This window comes from Rhinolophus sinicus, linkage group LG06 (assembly GCF_036562045.2).
Source record: "Rhinolophus sinicus isolate RSC01 linkage group LG06, ASM3656204v1, whole genome shotgun sequence".
In the NCBI taxonomy this organism is placed as follows: Eukaryota; Metazoa; Chordata; class Mammalia; order Chiroptera; family Rhinolophidae; genus Rhinolophus; species Rhinolophus sinicus.
The window spans coordinates 81,511,717-81,528,966 of NC_133756.1; the positions used below are offsets into that span (position 1 = coordinate 81,511,717).

The following is a 17,250-nucleotide window of genomic DNA, read 5'->3' on the forward strand; positions in this document are numbered from 1 at the left end:
CATCGACTATCTTCCCTAAGTTATACTCCACATCCTGTGACTATGTGTACCTATATATTTAGTCATAGTTGACATTCAATATTATTCTACTTCAGCTCTTCAGGTGTATAGAGCATTGGTCAGTCTATGACGTGATCCCCCTGATAAGTTCAGTGCTCATCTGGCACCTTATATGAGCTTTATAACATTGTTGATTGTATTCCTCATACTGTATTAACTATCAGTTTGTATTTCTTAATGGCTTCACCTTTTTCACCCTGCCCCCAACCCTATTCCCATCTAGCACCCTGATAGGTCTAGTATCTATCTAGCACCATACCTAGTTATTACAATATTGTTGACTATATTCCTTGTGCTATACCCTACATCTCCATGACTATTGTGTAACACTCAATTCATTCTTCTTTAATCCCTTCCGCTTTCATCTGTCCTTAATCCCCCTCCCATCTTAAAGAAGTCCCTCTAAGATTCCTTGTAATACTGGTTTGGTGGTGATGAACTCCTGCAGCTTTTTCTTGTCTGGGAAGCTCCTTATCTGTCCTTCAATTCTGAATGACAGCCTTGCTGGGTAGAGCAATCTTGGTTGTATGTCGTTGCTTTTCATCACTTGGAATATTTCCTGCCACGCCCTTCTTGCCTGCAAAGTTTCTGTTGAGAAATCAGCTGACAGTCTTATGGGGGCTTCCTTGTAGGTAACTAACTGCTTTTCTCTTGCTGCTTTTAAGATTTCCTCCTTGTATTTAACCTTTGGCATTTTAATTATGATGTGTCTTGGTGTTGGCCTCTTTGGATTTATCTTGTTTGGGGCTCTGTGTGCTTCCTGGGCTTGAATGTCTATTTCTTTCACCTGGTTAGGGAAGTTTTCTGTCATTATCTTTTCAAATAGGTTTTCAATTCCTTGCTCTCTCTCTTCTCCTTTTGGTACCCCTACAATGTGAATGTTGGTACACTTGATATTGTCCCAGAGGCCCCTGAAACTCTCAATTTTTTGGATTCCTTGTTCTTTCTGCTGTTCTGGTTGGGTGTTTTCTGCTACCTTATCTTCTACATCGATGGTTGGATTCTCTGCTTCATCTTATCTACTGTTGATTCCCTGTAATATATTCTTCATTTCCATTATTGTATCCTTTATTTCTGACTGGTTCATTTTTATGATTTTTATGGTTTCCATCTCCATTTTTATGAGATCATTGAGCATTCTTATAGCCAGCGTTTGGAACTCTGCAAGTTCATAGATTGCTTATCTCCATTTCGCTTAGTTCTTTTTGTGGAGCTTTGTTCTGTTCTTTCATTTGGGACATGTTTCTTTGTCTCCCCATTTTGGCTGCCTCCCTGTGTTTGTTTCTATGTATTAGGTAGGGTTGCCATGTCTTCCAGTCTTAGTAGAGTGGCCTTATGTAGTAGGTGTGCTGTGGCGTTCACTGGCGCAGTCTTCCTTGTCACCTGAGCTTCACGCTCCAGGTGTGTCCCTTGTGTGAGTTGTGTGTGCCCTTCTCTTGTAGTTGAGCCTCGGTTGATAACTGCACATCAATATCAGGAACTGACCCTTGGGCTCACTGGTTGTGAGGACTGGCCTTGACTACAGTGGAAGAATTGTTATGCAGGGGCTGATCGTAGGGAGCAGGATCTGCCTCAGCAGGACTCTGGTGCCTGCCCAACCCACCCCTTGGGTGTGTCATACTTGCAGATGGCTAGGCGATGCTCCAGCTCATTTTGAAGCTGGTCACTGGGGGCACCAGCCTCAGGGCCACCTTGGATGGGATCTGTTGTAGCTCTCCTTCAGCCACAGCCTGTGCCCCACCTGGAGCCACCTAGCTGGAGCCAAAAAGAAATCCACAGAGGGCTGCCACCTGTGCTGTTCCTGGAAACACCTTGAGAGGCCAAGCCACGAACCAAGGCTGGCTGCCACTAGTGCCAGCATAGGACTGCTCAGCCAGAGATACGGGACACACTCAAGCCAGATGCTGCTTGTCTGTGTTCCACAAACCTTTAAGAGACCCTAGGAAAGTCTGCAGCTTGATCCAAATCAAGCAGTTTACATGAGAAAGCCACTGAAAGCAGCCTGGGTGTGCCCAAAAGTTGGGTGGGGCCGGGTCTCAAATTGCCAGGGCAGGGCGAACAAATGGCAGAGACTCAGAAAGAAGATTCTGTACTCAAAGAATTCTGTGGTCACACGCTGGTTAGGGGGAGGACTCAACAAAGAAACAATGGCCTCCACTAGCTCCCCTGTCCAGGAGAAAGCTGCCTCTTCAGTCCCAGTCCCAAGACAGACAACTCTATTCCCCACTATTTGTCCCTGCCACCTTTCTAGCTGCTGTCCCAGCGCTGGAGCTCAGAGTGAACCATTCCACTGGTGGGTAAGTCCAGGTTCAGTCCCTTTAAGAGGAGCACCTGTGAGTGCAGCCGTACTCAGTCCCACTCAGTCCCAATCTCCGCTGGTTTTCACAACCAAAAATTATGGAGACTTCTCTCCCTGGCACTGGAACCCTGGGAAGGGGTGGAGCTGGTATCTCTCACTCTTTTAGGAGATGGGGGACCCCCACCACCAAAATAGCCATCCCGATCTTTCATGGTCACATGCAGGTGTGGGACCAGCCTGCTCCATGTCTCTGACCCTCCTACTAGTCTGGAGGTGGCTTCTGCATGTCATCAGTTGAAAGGCTTCAGTTCAGCTTGATTTTAGGTGGTTCTCAATAATGGTTGTTTTGCAGATTAGCTGTAATTTTGGTTTGGTTGTGAGAGAAGGTAAACACAGTGTTTACCTACTGTGCCATCTTGGTTGTCTCTATCTTAAAAATTTTAACACTGCACATTTTATATATAGGAAATATCAATTCTTTTCAGGTGTGATAATGGCATTGAAGTTATATTTATGAGTAAAATGATATGATGTCTTCAAGTTGTTCAAAATGGTATCAGATGAGTAGTTGAAGGTGAAATGGAAAAAGGTTGAACGCGATTGATGTGATGGACTGGGTGCTAGGTATCTAGGGTTTATTATACTGTTTTGTCTATTTTTGCGTATGTTTGAAATTTTCCATAGTAAAAGTTAAAAACAAATTGCCTTTGACTTTGTGATAATCCATGGGAAGAACTTTATATTTAGACACAGAATCCCCAGAACAAGCTCTAGTTCTATCATTTATTTTGTAGTGGGAGTGAGCTGGGTAGCTGGGTAAATTAATGGCTTCATGTCTGTCATCTTCAGTTTCTTCATTTGTAAAATACAGTGATGAGAATTAAATGATGCAATGTACTCAAATGCTTTGCACAGAGCTTTGCAGATGGAGCTATGAGCTCCTTGAAGCCAGATATGGCATCTCCTAAAATTTTTTCAGCACAGTGTTGGGCCTATCACTGGTACTCTATAAGTGTTTAGCCTCAGTTTGCTTATTCAAATAAATCATTATTTATTAAATGAATGGGTACATTCAAAATTCTAAGCTTCATAACCCTAGATTTCAGGGGTTTTGCTTATTCATTCAATAATTAAAACTTATAATGAATGGATGAAAGTGGGAGACAGACTGTGACAATTATTATTTAATATGTTACATTATACATATTCAAATAGAATCTACTATATGTAGTATAGATAATATTTGCTTCCCTCCTTTCATGATGGCTCCGAGGCTGCAGACAGTGGAAGGTGAGAAGTTCTTGTTCAGAGTAGATTTTTCCGTCATAGAGATGATTGTCACTTAGATACAAAAATAAAGCAAAATTAAAGCTGGGACTCAGTTTTAGGACTTCACCCTTGAAGCAATTTTGAGTTCCACCAGAGGGAGCCCCATACTGCTCAGTTTCACTGGAGACTGTTCCGTAACTGTGCATTCACTGATTTAGCAAATGTGTATTGAGTGACTACTATGTGCCTAGCAGTTTTAGGAGCTGAGGATACACAGATGAATAAGCAATGGACTCTGCCCTGAAGGAACTCAGTCTAGAGTGGAGACAGATATATAAAGAAGTAATGGTGGCATATTGTCTATAATAAAGGTGTCGCAGGCATAAGGGAACTTCCCTGACTCCAGGGGTCAGGGAAGCCTTCATAGAATGTGAACTTAATTACGAAAGAAAAATAAGAATTCCAAGTGGACAAAGTAGACAGAATAGTATGTACAGATAAATATGTGGAGGTAAGAACAAGCATTGTTTAGTTTTGCATAGCTAAGAATAAGTTTCAAGGAGCCCGGAAAATGGGGAATTGGGGCTGAATAGTTGGCAGGGGCCAGATCATGAAAAGCCTTAATCCATAAAGAGAAGAGCCATTTAAAATATTCATCTAACTTAATCACTATATGAGAGATCTTAAAGTAAATTCCATGATATCCTTATCATAATTATGTACAAAATAGTTTTTTTGTCTTTCAAAGGATCCTCAGGGACCATTTACATATTTCACAGGATCATCACTCTCGTGATTTTATAATCAGTGCCCAGTTTGCTCACTCACTTCCTCACTTTCTTTGAATTTGATCTATATGACTTTTAAATGTGTCAAAAGATCAAACTCTCAATAGATTTGCCATCATTATGATCTCAAGAAAAATTGTGGTTCAGCGTTCTAAGGCAATTTCAAAAAAGTTATTCTAGAAATCTTTGGCATAGTGTCAGAATCATTAGAACAAAAGCTTGCACTCAAGGTGACAGCTTTAAATAATAATTTTTGCTCTTTCTTTAAAAGAAGACATTTCCGCTGGTTCCTGCTAGTGTAGCTCAGCAGACATTGACACTCAGGGGGCACATAACACTGGGGCAGACTGGAAGAAAACAGTAATGATGCTGAGATTTTGTCCTGTCTTCCCCTTTGTGAAATGGAGCCGACCCCCTCATGAGTGGATTAGGAGTGCTTTCCCTCTCTTGCTCTGACTCACCTGAGAAGAGTCACATCCTGTTTGCCTGGACAAGTGGCTGGCTGTTCTTCCCACCCAGAAATGCTTTTGAGCCAACACGTCCAACCTGCTTGTTCCCTTGAAGGTATCAGGCCTCATTGGGAAATGGAGGGGAGGGCAGAGAGACTGAAATGCTTTAGCTAACTCAGCACTTTTGCTTCTCAGCATCCAACAGGTATATGACGAAGAAAAGTGGTCCTGAGGCCTGTAGCAGACTTTCTGTGGAAGAGCAACCTGACTGACTGTCTTTGGTTTTGTTTCTGAGTAAGACTGAGTTTTAAAGATGAAGCATTTTTAATCAGAACAGTAGACTCTTAGAATGAAAAGGGCTAGAAGGGTCTTTGGAAGTCACTGGTCCAATCCCCTGATTTTATAAATGTGGAAACAGAGGACATGACAGTTTTTTGTTTTGTTTTTTAAATAGGGTGACTCTACCTCCCAGTATCTCTGGGACAGTCCTGGTTTATGCCTGTTTTTCCAGTGTAAATATCAATAATGCCTCTTTCACTCTCAAAAGTGTCCCAGTTTGGATGGTAAATGATATGGTCACCCACACCCTACCTTAAGAGAAAAGAAAAACTATGAATAGGTAGAGAACAGTGAGAAGGAATGTTAGAGGGAATTAACAGGTGTACAGAGATGAAAATAAGAATGAATTTAGAATGTCAGATCTCTTTCTTTAGTGATTTTGTTGCGAAATTACATTCCCTTTCATGAGTTTTTGCTTCTCAAGACAAATAAAGAATAATAAATATAAATTTAAAAATCTTAGTTAATTTGGAGTTTCTTATTTCTAGTAGTATGGTTAAATACTGTTTGTCTGTTACAAACAAATTACTACACATCATTCATATAAAAATACTAAAGAAACAAACTAGATCAGGGAAAAAACCTCAAAATGGTAGTGGCTTTTTGGTCAAAAAACAACCTGACTTTGGTTTTCTCGGTGTTTCCTAAACCAGTGCTCAGCAAACTCTAGTGTATAACAAATATGTGGTTCTAGCGCATGTGACTAACACAAGGCTCACATCATATGAAGTGGAACATCATATGCCTCCTGCCATGCAATTTGCAAGGCCCATTGTGTTCTATACTCTATACAATGAGTCGTCTGATCATGGCCTTGGATGCTGTGGCAAGGTCAAATTACTTATAATAGCTTTAAACACTAAGTCTCAGGTTTTGTATTTATCTCCTAGAGGACCAGTGACAGTTTCCAGGTAGTCTGCAGACCACACTTTGAGAAGCACTGTCACAGAAAGTTCTAGAAAGATGTGATGTATAAATGAAAGAAAAAGAGAACTATAGGAAAAATGGTGGCATGAGGTGGGCCTCTGTAGGGCTCCCCTGGAATTTACAACGAATCGAACAACAGAGACTCCATAGGGGACTCCCTGCACAGCAGACAGGCAAGACGAGGAGGCCCACTACCGAAATCACCTACAGGTGGGAGAATCGCACAAGCGGGGGAAGGAGGGAGGGGGAGAAGTGCGGAGACGGAGCTGCTTGGGCGCAGCACACGGACCTGGCTCGGTGCTCCGAGCTCGGTGCTTCCCGAAACTACCACAACTGCAGCTGCGGGACAGGGAAGAACTCGGACTGCTAGGGCTCCGCTTATGGCCCACAGGGCTGAGGGGGCAGCATATAACACGGCTGAACCCAACGCTCACGGCAGAGACCTCGGAGAAAAGACTGAGGGAAAAAGGCTGAAAACGGTGGTTTAAGCCCTCACTGCTGAGCAGAGAACAGAAGCCTTAGGCACTGAGACTGGCCGCCCCCTCCCTCCCCTCCCAGAGCTTGCCCCGGCCTCACCTGCCCAGTGCTAGAAGCAGAACATGAGCAGTGTCAGATCAAAAGAACAGAATATTTGCTGTTCTGAGAACTGTGGACCGCAGACACAAGTTCGCAGTCCAGCTGGTTCCGGCAGGGGGCCGGGAGGGGAGAAGCTGTGGAAGCAGGACCGGCTGTGGTGGCGGTCGCCGCCATTGCTCTGGGCCACCTCTCACAACTTACCCTGCCCCTGGCCCCACCTATCTGGGCGGATCCCTGCAGGGGTAAACAGAACTGCTGAAACATACGGGCTCTGAATCAGGAGCTGGAAGAGCTTTGGAACATCAAAAGCTCTCCGCATACCCACCGGGACACTGCGCCTTGTGACCCAGGTGAACTATTAATAGAGGAGAAGCCCGTCTCCCAGGGAATCCCCCCATTGTGTGAGAAGCTGGAATAGTGCAGAGAAAACATAGCACTACCATGTAGGAGAAGAAATATAAGCTGCAGTCGGAGAAAAAATAAAACATTCTACCAACAAATACTGGAAAACAAAAGAAAGACCGCTTCCTATCAACCTGTTGCAGAAGCCACTCCTGTAGATGTCTAGGAAGAGAAATAGTAAACCGGTAACTGCCATGAATAACCAAGGCAACAAGATAGCTCAGAAAGAAAGTGAAAAATCTCCAGAAAAGGCAGTTAAAGATACAGAAATATGTGACTTAAATGACAGAGAATTCAAGATTACAGTTCTGAAAAAACTCAACGAGATGCAAGAAAACACAGATAAGCAGTTAAATGAACTCAGAAACACAATCAAAGAACAGCATGAGCATTTTACGAAAGAGATTGAAATTTTGAAAAAGAACCAAATAGAATTTCTGGAGATTAAGAACTCAATAGAAGAAATTAAGAATGAAATAACCAGCTTAGGTAGTAGAGTTGACCAGATGGAGGAAAGAATCAGTGACATCGAAGATAGAAACCTGAAAATGACACAGATGGAAGAAGAAACAGACTTGAGAATTAAAAGAAATGAAAGAACTCTAAAAGAACTTTCTGACTCCATCAGAAAGAGCAATATAAGAATAATGGGCATACCAGAAGGAGAAGACAGAGAGAAGGGAACAGAGAATACATTCAAACAAATTGTCGATGAGAACTTCCCAGACTTGTGGACAGAACTGGACCCTCAAATCCAAGAAGCAAGTAGAACACCTAGTTACCTCAATCCCAACAGGCCTTCTCCAAGGCACATTGTATTGAAGCTGTCTAAAATCAACGACAAAGAAAGAATCCTCAAGGCAGCCAGGGAAAAGAAGACGGAAACTTACAAGGAAAGCCCATTAGATTATCATCAGATTTTTCAGCAGAAACTCTACAAGCCAGGAGGCAGTGGAACCAAATATTCAAAATATTGAAAGAGAGAAATCATGAGCCAAGAATAATATACACAGCAAAGATATCCTTTAGATATGAAGGAGGAATAAAGACCTTTCCAGACATACAGAAGCTGAGGGAATTTTCTAATACACGACCTGCACTACAAGAAATACTAAAGGAGGCTATTCGACCACCATCAACAGGGACAATTTGTGGCAACCAAAACTCAAAAACGGGGAGAGTAAAGGCCTGAACCGAATATGGGAATGGAGAAAGTAAGCGTGCTGAAGAAAATGGAATACTCTAAATATCAAACTTTCTTTTACATAAACTTAAGGGTAACCACTCAAAATAAATCCAGAACTGAAATATATACTGAAATAAAAGAAGAAACAGAGGGAAACATCATAGAATACCACCACACAGAAATAATAGACAACAACAAAAGGCAAAGAAACAATGGAGACACAGCCTTACCAGAAAACTAAAGATAGAATGACAGGAAATCCTCACATATCAATAATCACCCTAAATGTAAATGGACTGAACTCACCAATAAAAAGGCACAGAGTAGCAGATTGGATCAAAAAACTAAACCCAACCATATGCTGTCTCCAAGAGACACATCTCAGCTACAAGGACAAGCATAGACTCAAAGTGAAAGGGTGGAAATTGACACTCCAAGCAAATGGTACCCAGAGAAAATCAGGTGTAGCCATAATGATATCAGATGAAACAGACTTCACGGTGAAAAAGATAACAAGAGACAAAGATGGACATTTCATAATGGTGAAAGGGACTGTAAAACAAGAAGACATAAGATTCATCAATATTTATGCCCCCAATCAGGGAGCACCAAAATATACCAAGCAACTACTAACAGAACTAAAGGGAGAAATTGACCAAAACACAATTATACTAAGGGACTTAAATACATCATTGACAGCTATGGATAGATCATCCAAACAGAAAATAAATAACGAAATAGCAGCCCTAAATGACACATTAGTTGAAATGGACATAATTGACATTTATAGAGCACTTCATCCTAAAACATCAGACTATACATTCTTTTCTAGTGTACACGGAACATTCTCAAGGATAGACCATATATTGGGACATAAAATCAGTCTCAACAAATTTAAGAAGATTGAAATCATACCATGCATATTCTCTGATCACAAGGCTTTGAAATTGGATATCAACTGAAAAAAGAAAGCGGAAAAACACAAATACATGGAGATTAAACAACATACTTTTAAAGAAGGACTGGGTCAAAGAAGAAATTAGAGGAGAGATCAAAAGATACATAGAAACAAATGACAATGAAAATACATCCTACCAAAATTTTTGGGATGCAGCGAAAGCAGTTTTAAGAGGGAAATTTATCTCATTACAGGCCTATCTCAAGAAACAAGAAAACTCCCAAATAAATAACCTCATGTTACACCTTAAAGAACTAGAAAAAGAAGAACAAGTAAAACCCAAGGTCAGCAGAAGAAAGGAAATAACAAAAATTAGAGCAGAACTAAATGAAATAGAGAACAAAAAGACAATAGAAAAAATTAATGTGACAAAGAGCTGGTTCTTTGAAAAGATTAACAAAATTGACAAACCCTTGGCTAGACTTACTAAGATAAAAAAAGAGATTAGACACTGATTAACAAAATCAGAAACGAAAAAGGGGAAGTTATCACGGACACCACAGAAATACAAAGGATCATCCAAGAATACTATGAAGGACTATATGCCACCAAATTCAACAACCTAGAAGAAATGGACAAGTTCTTAGAAACATATAGCCTTCCAAGGCTGAACCATGAAGAACTGGAAAATCTAAACAGACGGATCACCAGTAACGAAATTGAATCAGTCATCCAAAACCTTCCCAAAAGCAAAAGTCCGGGACCAGATGGCTTCACTAGTGAATTCTACCAAACCTTCAAAGAGGATCTAATACCAATCTTGCTCAAACTCTTCCAAAATATTGAAGAAGAGACAGTACTCCCTAACTCATTTTATGAGGCCAACATTACCCTGATACCAAAACCTGGTAAGGACAGCACAAAAAAAGAAAACTACAGACCAATATCTCTGATGAATACCGATGCAAAAATCCTAAATAAAATTCTAGCAAATCGAATACAACAATGCATTAAAAAGATTATTCATCACGACCAAGTGGGGTTCATCCCGGGCACAAGGATGGTTCAACATCATAAATCCATCAATGTGATACATCACATAAACAAAATAAAGGACAAAAATCATATGATTATATCAATTGATGCAGAAAAAGCATTTGACAAGATACAACATCCATTTATGATTAAAACACTTAATAAAATGGATATAGAAGGAAAATACCTTAACATAATAAAGGCCATATATGACAAGCCCTCTGCTAATCTCATAATTAATGGTGAAAAACTGAAGCCCTTTGCTCTACGTTCAGGAACACGACAGGGATGTCCCCTATCACCTCTGCTTTTCAACATAGTGTTGGAAGTCCTTGCCAGAGCAATCAGGCAAGAGAAAGAAATAAAAGGCATCCAAATTGGGAATGAAGAAGTTAAATTATCACTCTTTGCAGATGACATGATGCTATATATAGAAAACCCTAAAGACTCCACCAAAAAGCTATTAGAAACAATCAACGAATACAGTAAAGTTGCTGGCTACAAAATCAACGTACAAAAGTCCATTGCTTTCCTATATACTAACAATGAAATCTCAGAAAAAGAAATGCAAAAAACAATTCCTTTTGCAATTGCAGCAAAAAGAATAAAATACCTAGGAATAAACTTAACCAAGGATGTGAAAGATCTATATGCTGAAAACTATAAGACATTTTTGAAAGAAATTGAAGAAGACACAAAGAAATGGAAAGACATTCCGTGCTCATGGATTGGAAGAATCCACATAGTTAAAATGGCCATATTACCCAAAGCAATATACAGATTCAATGCAATCCCCATCAAAATCCCAATGGCATTTTTAAAAGAAATAGAACAAAAAATCATCAGATTTGTTTGGAACCACTGAAGACCCCGAATAGCCAAAGCAATCTTAAGAAAAAAGAACAATAATGGAGGTATCACACTTCCTGACTTTGGCTTGTACTGCAGGGCTACAATAATCAAAACAGCATGGTATTGGCAGAAAAACAGACACATAGACTAATGGAATAGAATTGAGAACCCAGAAATAAAACCGCATAAATATGGACAGATAATTTTTGATAAAGAAGCTAAAAACATACAATGGAGGAAAGACAGCCTCTTCAATAAATGATGCTGGGAGAATTGGATAGCCACGTGCAAAAGAATGAAACTGGACTGCTATCTGTCACCATGTACCAAAGTTAATTCAAAATGGATCAAAGACTTAAGCATAAGACCTGACACAATAAACTGCATAGAAGAAAACATAGGTACTAAACTTATGGACCTTGGGTTCAAAGAGCATTTTATGAATTTGACTCCAAAGGCAATGGAAGTAAAAGCTAAAATAAACGAATGGGACTATATGAAACTTAAAAGCTTCTGCACAGCAAAAGAAACCATTGACAAAATAAAGAGGCCACCAACTGAATGGGAGAAGATTTTTGCTAACAGTGCCTCCGGTAAGGGGCTAATATCCAGAATATACAAGGAACTCATGCAACTCAACAACAAAAAACAAACAACCCAATTGAAAAATGGGCAGAGGACTTGAAGAGACATTTCTCCAAAGAGGACATACAAATGGCAAATAGACATATGAAAAAATGCTCAACATCACTAATCATCAGAGAAATGCAAATCAAAACCACAATGAGATATCACCTCACCCCAGTCAGAATGGCTATCATCAACAAGACAAATAGTAACAAGTGTTGGAGAGGCTGTGGAGAAAAAGGAACCCTCATACACGGTTGGTGGGAATGCAGACTGGTGCAGCCGCTATGGAAGGCAGTGTGGAGGTTCCTCAAGAAATTACGAATACAATTGTCATATGACCCAGCAATCCCTCTCCTGGGTATCTACCCAAAAAATCTGAAAACATTTATCCATAAAGACACATGTGCTCCAATCTTCATTGCAGCTTTGTTTACGGTGGCCAAGACATGGAAACAACCAAAATGTCCTTCGATAGATAAATGGATAAAGAAGTTGTGGTATATATACACAATGGAATACTATTCGGCAGTAAGAAAAGATGATATAGGAACATTTGTGACAACATGGATGGATCTTGAGAGTGTAGTGCTGAGCGAAATAAGTCAGACAGAAAAAGCAGAGAACCATGTGATTTCACTGATATGTGGTATATAAACCAAAACAACAAAAGAACAAGACAAACAAATGGGAAACAGAAACTCATAGACACCTACAATAGTTTAGTGGTTACCAGAGGGTAAGGGGGAGTGGGGGGTGGGAGATGAGGGTAAAGGGGATCAAATATATGGTGATGGACGGAGAACTGACTGGGTGGTGAACACACAATGGGATTTATAGATGATGTAATACAGAATTGTACACCTGAAATCTATGTAATTTTACTAATAATTGTCACCCCAATAAATTTAAAAAATAAATTAAAAAAAAAAAAGAAAGAAAGAAAAAGAAACCCAAACTGGGTCCATGTTAGCATCCTGAAAGCCCTGAGAAGTACTGTAGCTAAAAACAAAACAAAACAAAAATCTGTTTAATTTTGTTTAACCTTAATTTCCCTTTGAGTACAGAATCTTCTTTTCATTCAGCACCTACTCACACCTTGAGCAGTGGTGTTTGTTTGAATGCCATTTAGGGCGTATTAGGGTAATGTCTTCAAGATTTCTTGCAGTTCTGAGAATCTGACCCCTGATCCTGTGTTCTCTTCCAATCTACCCTTATCTCTTGGAACAGATATCACCTATGGAGTTACAGATTCCATTTGTTTCACTTGTGATGTCATCTCAAACATAATGTGTCTGCAACCCGTTTTTTCTCCCTGGGATGTTTGCTGCAAGACAAGTAATGAAAGAGAGGTGGAGTTACAATATATCAAGGACCCTGGACAGGAAGCCGCTGAAGCTGAGGCCAGGGGAGAATAGAATTGCTGATTTGGAGTGAATTTTAAGTCAGGTCTTGCCACAAACTTCTTTAGTAAGCCTCCACTTGCTGTGATTCTATAAGCAGGCTAATTGCATGTTCAGCTTTCCTCCAAGAAGCTTAGTTCTGTTTTCAAAGGTAAGTGCACTGTCTTAGTGATGTTTAAGGAGCAAAATACTTCAAGGTGTTGGAAAAGATGAAGTTTTTTCTACTCCACCTAGCACAGTGTAGCTCATGTGGAGAATCCACCTTTTAATTAACCCACAGATTATCCTCCATCCCTCTCACTGTTATAATTCAGTGAGTGCTTGATGCAGCCACTTTTGATTATCTATGCTTAAATCCTTAAATGTGTGTAAAACCCCGTAATAATGTTTATTACCCTTAGAAAAAAGTACAGCCTCCTTAACATTATTGACATATCCCTATTGCCTTTGTCTTTTATTCTCATTTAAAATTTATATTACTTATTAGAATTTACCTTATGTTATTAGAATTTAACTGAAAACCCTTATAATATAATGGATGAAAAAGATCTCATCTTTGGTAGCTCCTTTCCTGATATTCTACCTTTTATATCCTAAGCTTGTTTTGTAGAGGAAGGATCACAGAGTTTGGAATTAAAGCCCAACTATCCCATTTTCTAGCTATGTGAACTTGAGCAAGTCAGGAAGTCTCCCAGCCTCATTTTCCTCACCTGTAAAGTGAGGATATTAATAAAGTACTTTCTAATATCAAGTAGCCAATATTTACACTGATAGTTGTAATGCCTTTACTGCAGCTCACAACTTTGGAATGTTACCGAAGCAGTGAGCCTTCTTAACTTCCTCAAGGCAGCCATAAAGAATGGAAAACAGGTTACAGAATTATTAGATGCCATACATCAATCTAGACAATTGGCAATTATCAAAATTTCAGGACATTCTAAAGCTGTCACATGGAAGCAAAAGGAAATCATTTAGCTGATGCTGTAGTTAGACAGGCAGCATTAAACAGCCAAATTATCCAGGCCTGAGAATGCTCCTTGCTTCCTATTAAATCAACAAAAGACTCTCTTTTATAGTCTTAAAGGGCAGCTACAGAAGAAGAAAAGAGGATATGGCAACAAAAAGGGGGAAACTTCAACCCAGGCAGACAGAGTTTGCTCGGACCCAATCAGAAACCAATCTTACTTATAGGGGCTCAACTACCTATACTTCAGCATATATATGAGCTAACTCTCCATATTTCATGGAGTAAACGATATTATTAGAAACCTTCTCCCACTGTAGCTCATCAAGTGTATAGCAGATGATCTATCTGTCTAAAATGTAACCCAGGAAAACCACTCCGTGGGTCCCAAGGACATTTCCTAGTTCCTTTAGGTCCATTTGAGGTATGTCAATTGGATTTTATCCAAATGTCACCATGTCAGGGAGACAAATATATATTAGTTATGATTTGTATATTTTCTCACTGGGTTGAGGCATTCCCTTACAGGAAAGCAACAGCCTTAAAGGTAGATAGAATGTTATTAGAAAAAATAAATCCCAATTGAGGAATTCCCTCTGAGTTACATAGTGACCAAGGGACTAATTTCACTGGGCAAATAAGGCAATCCGCCTGTAACATTCGGCCTATTCTACAGCATTTTCATTGCGCTTATCACCACGAGTCCTCTGGATTGGTAGAACGTACCAACGGTACAATCAAAATTCAACTAGCCAAAACATCAGAAACTTTTACTCTCCTCTGGCCAAAAGCTCTCCCTATAGTGCTCCTCAACCTAAAACCTAATCCTTTTGGTAAATGTAGCCTTTCACCTTACAGAAAAACAAAATGAAATAGTCACCGATCACCCTATGCTTTTGGATGAAGGGGCATGTGAACAAACCTTACTAAAAGGCGACATTCTATATTATTGTCAAGGGCTTGTTAACCAGTTTAAAGGGATTGATACATTAGTAACTGATTCATTTCACAGTGCACTCCCAGGAGACAAAGACTTCTAAGATTATGACTTACAACCAGGAAATTTGGTCTATTGGAAAAGTCATCAAATAAAAGATTCTTTCCAACGTCACTGGAAGTGACCTGATCAAGTATTAGTAATTAATCCATGTGTAGCCAAACTGGAAGGAGTTAACATGAATTCACATTTCTCATGTTAAAAAGGTTCCTAACAGCAAATGGACATCTACTCCTGTCTGTGACACTTGCCTCCACCGAAAGCAGACATTAAAGACTCTTCAAGGACAAGAAGCTGCCAGCATTGAAGACAGACAGTTATCGCAAGACATTGACAAGACCTGTAGGCCCACAAATCCACAAATTGATGTTAAGTTCAGGGACACTTGTTTAATCACTTTCCCCCCTTTTTTGTGCGGTAATAATAATAGCTAAATTTGTTCTTTGAACTCTCAAATCTCACTCTTATATCACCTAATTGTTGATCATTGAAAATATATAAAATGATTCTTATATTGTTATTTTCCTTCTTATGGTTCCCTAATGGAAATAATATTTGTCTCCCTAGACCTCCCTTATTGGATATGAAGTTTAACTTGGGTATCTGCTAATCGTTCCCATCTACTAGACAATGATATTCTGATTCAATGCTATTGTTATGATAATGAAGCTAACTCCTTGTTAGCCATGCATTGACCCACTCCTACTATTAATATGAGTTTTGGTACTTTTTTGTTCCTGGATATATTTATTATAAAGGACCCATCTTGGGCAAATACCTTTAAGAATACCTCCCTGATAATTCCCCTGGTAGAATTGTATATGCATCTAATTTAGATGAACATTGTATAGCTATAGGAATGGATGATAAAAAATTTTTTTAAATACCTGGATGTTATGGAAAAGGTCTTGCAGCAGCCTGCCTTATCTGTCATTATACATCTTGTCCTCAGACTCACCAGCCATGTTCTTGTTGCCTAGATGCTCGTAAAATAGAACAAAAATCAATGGGTCCCCTTTTCAGAAATTATTGGGATTACTTTGTGGGTAGATATGTCTGTAACTACCCTACGCTTCTTGGATGCTTGTGAGAAGCCCTGTGGAATACTCAAACTCTAGCTCACCTTGGGTTTACCTCTACTGATTTAACTATGGCATGGGAAATACAACAATTTGGGGTCCATTCAAAATTGCTCCCAGGCCATAGCCATCCAATGGCAGCATTCCTTGGGGATCCAGCAACATTAGCCCTCTATAAGAAATAAAAGGGGAATACTAGGAAGATTAGGGGCTGACCTTGGTATTCTGGGAAAACTGAATTTACAGTTAATGAAGAATGTCATTCATTAGAAAAAGATTTTTATCTAAAAGTCATACAGACAGAATGTTATTTCAAGAGGAAGGAAAAGGATGGGAAGCAGCAAAAAGACAATGAGACCAGAGGGTAAGGGGGGTGGGGGAGTGGAGATGAGGGTATGGGGGATCGAATATATGGTGATGGAAGGAGAAGTGACTCTGGGTGATGAACACACAATGGGTTTTATAGATGATGTAATACAGAATCGTACACCTGAAATCTATGTAATTTTACTAACAATTGTCACCCCAATAAATTAAAAAAAAAAAAAAAAGACAATGAGGCCTTAGCTCAACAGATAGAATGGACTCAACAGACTACAAAAACTCATGCACAGACCCAACAATGGAAATGCATCTGTACCCTAACTCAACAGGGCCTATTAGCTATGCTAATGTAAATGGAATCTGAAGTAGCCATGAAACATGAAACAATGGCTGACTATAATGGGTGCAGAAGACCAGGCTGGACACTTATGGGACTCTTATGGCCCCCCTGGATTTTGGAAAATTTTAGATGGAAAATGTGATCTATGATGTTGGATCTTAAAAATCCAGGCACCTTGGTTAAATCCTAAGCTAAGATTTTCAGTAGTTTAATTGGATGGTATAGGGACCATCCTTAATAACACTAGAATACTTCCAAATGGGAAGAAGGTGGGCCATATTAAAAAAAATAATAGAAAATGGGAACTTATCTGATTGTGAAAATTAGAAAGGTGAATGATTATGTCCTCACCCTATATGGAATTTGGAATTCCCCCCATCCTGGCCTATTGTATTCACCCCAAGAAATAACAATATATGGTATATTGGAAAAGGAC

At 39.7% G+C, this 17,250-nt stretch overlaps 1 protein-coding gene and 1 long non-coding RNA gene across 2 annotated transcripts in view; one reads left to right on the forward strand and one right to left on the reverse strand.

Moving 5' to 3' along the window:
• Nucleotides 1–17,250, reverse strand: part of CD3E (CD3 epsilon subunit of T-cell receptor complex) — a 67,198-nt gene that overhangs the window by 28,571 nt on the left and 21,377 nt on the right. The window lies entirely within an intron of this gene.
• On the forward strand, nt 1,002–5,387 carry LOC141572173 (uncharacterized). The gene is made up of 3 exons (XR_012497377.1): nt 1,002–2,357; nt 4,824–4,980; nt 5,061–5,387. It is a non-coding gene; the product is annotated as an uncharacterized LOC141572173 (long non-coding RNA).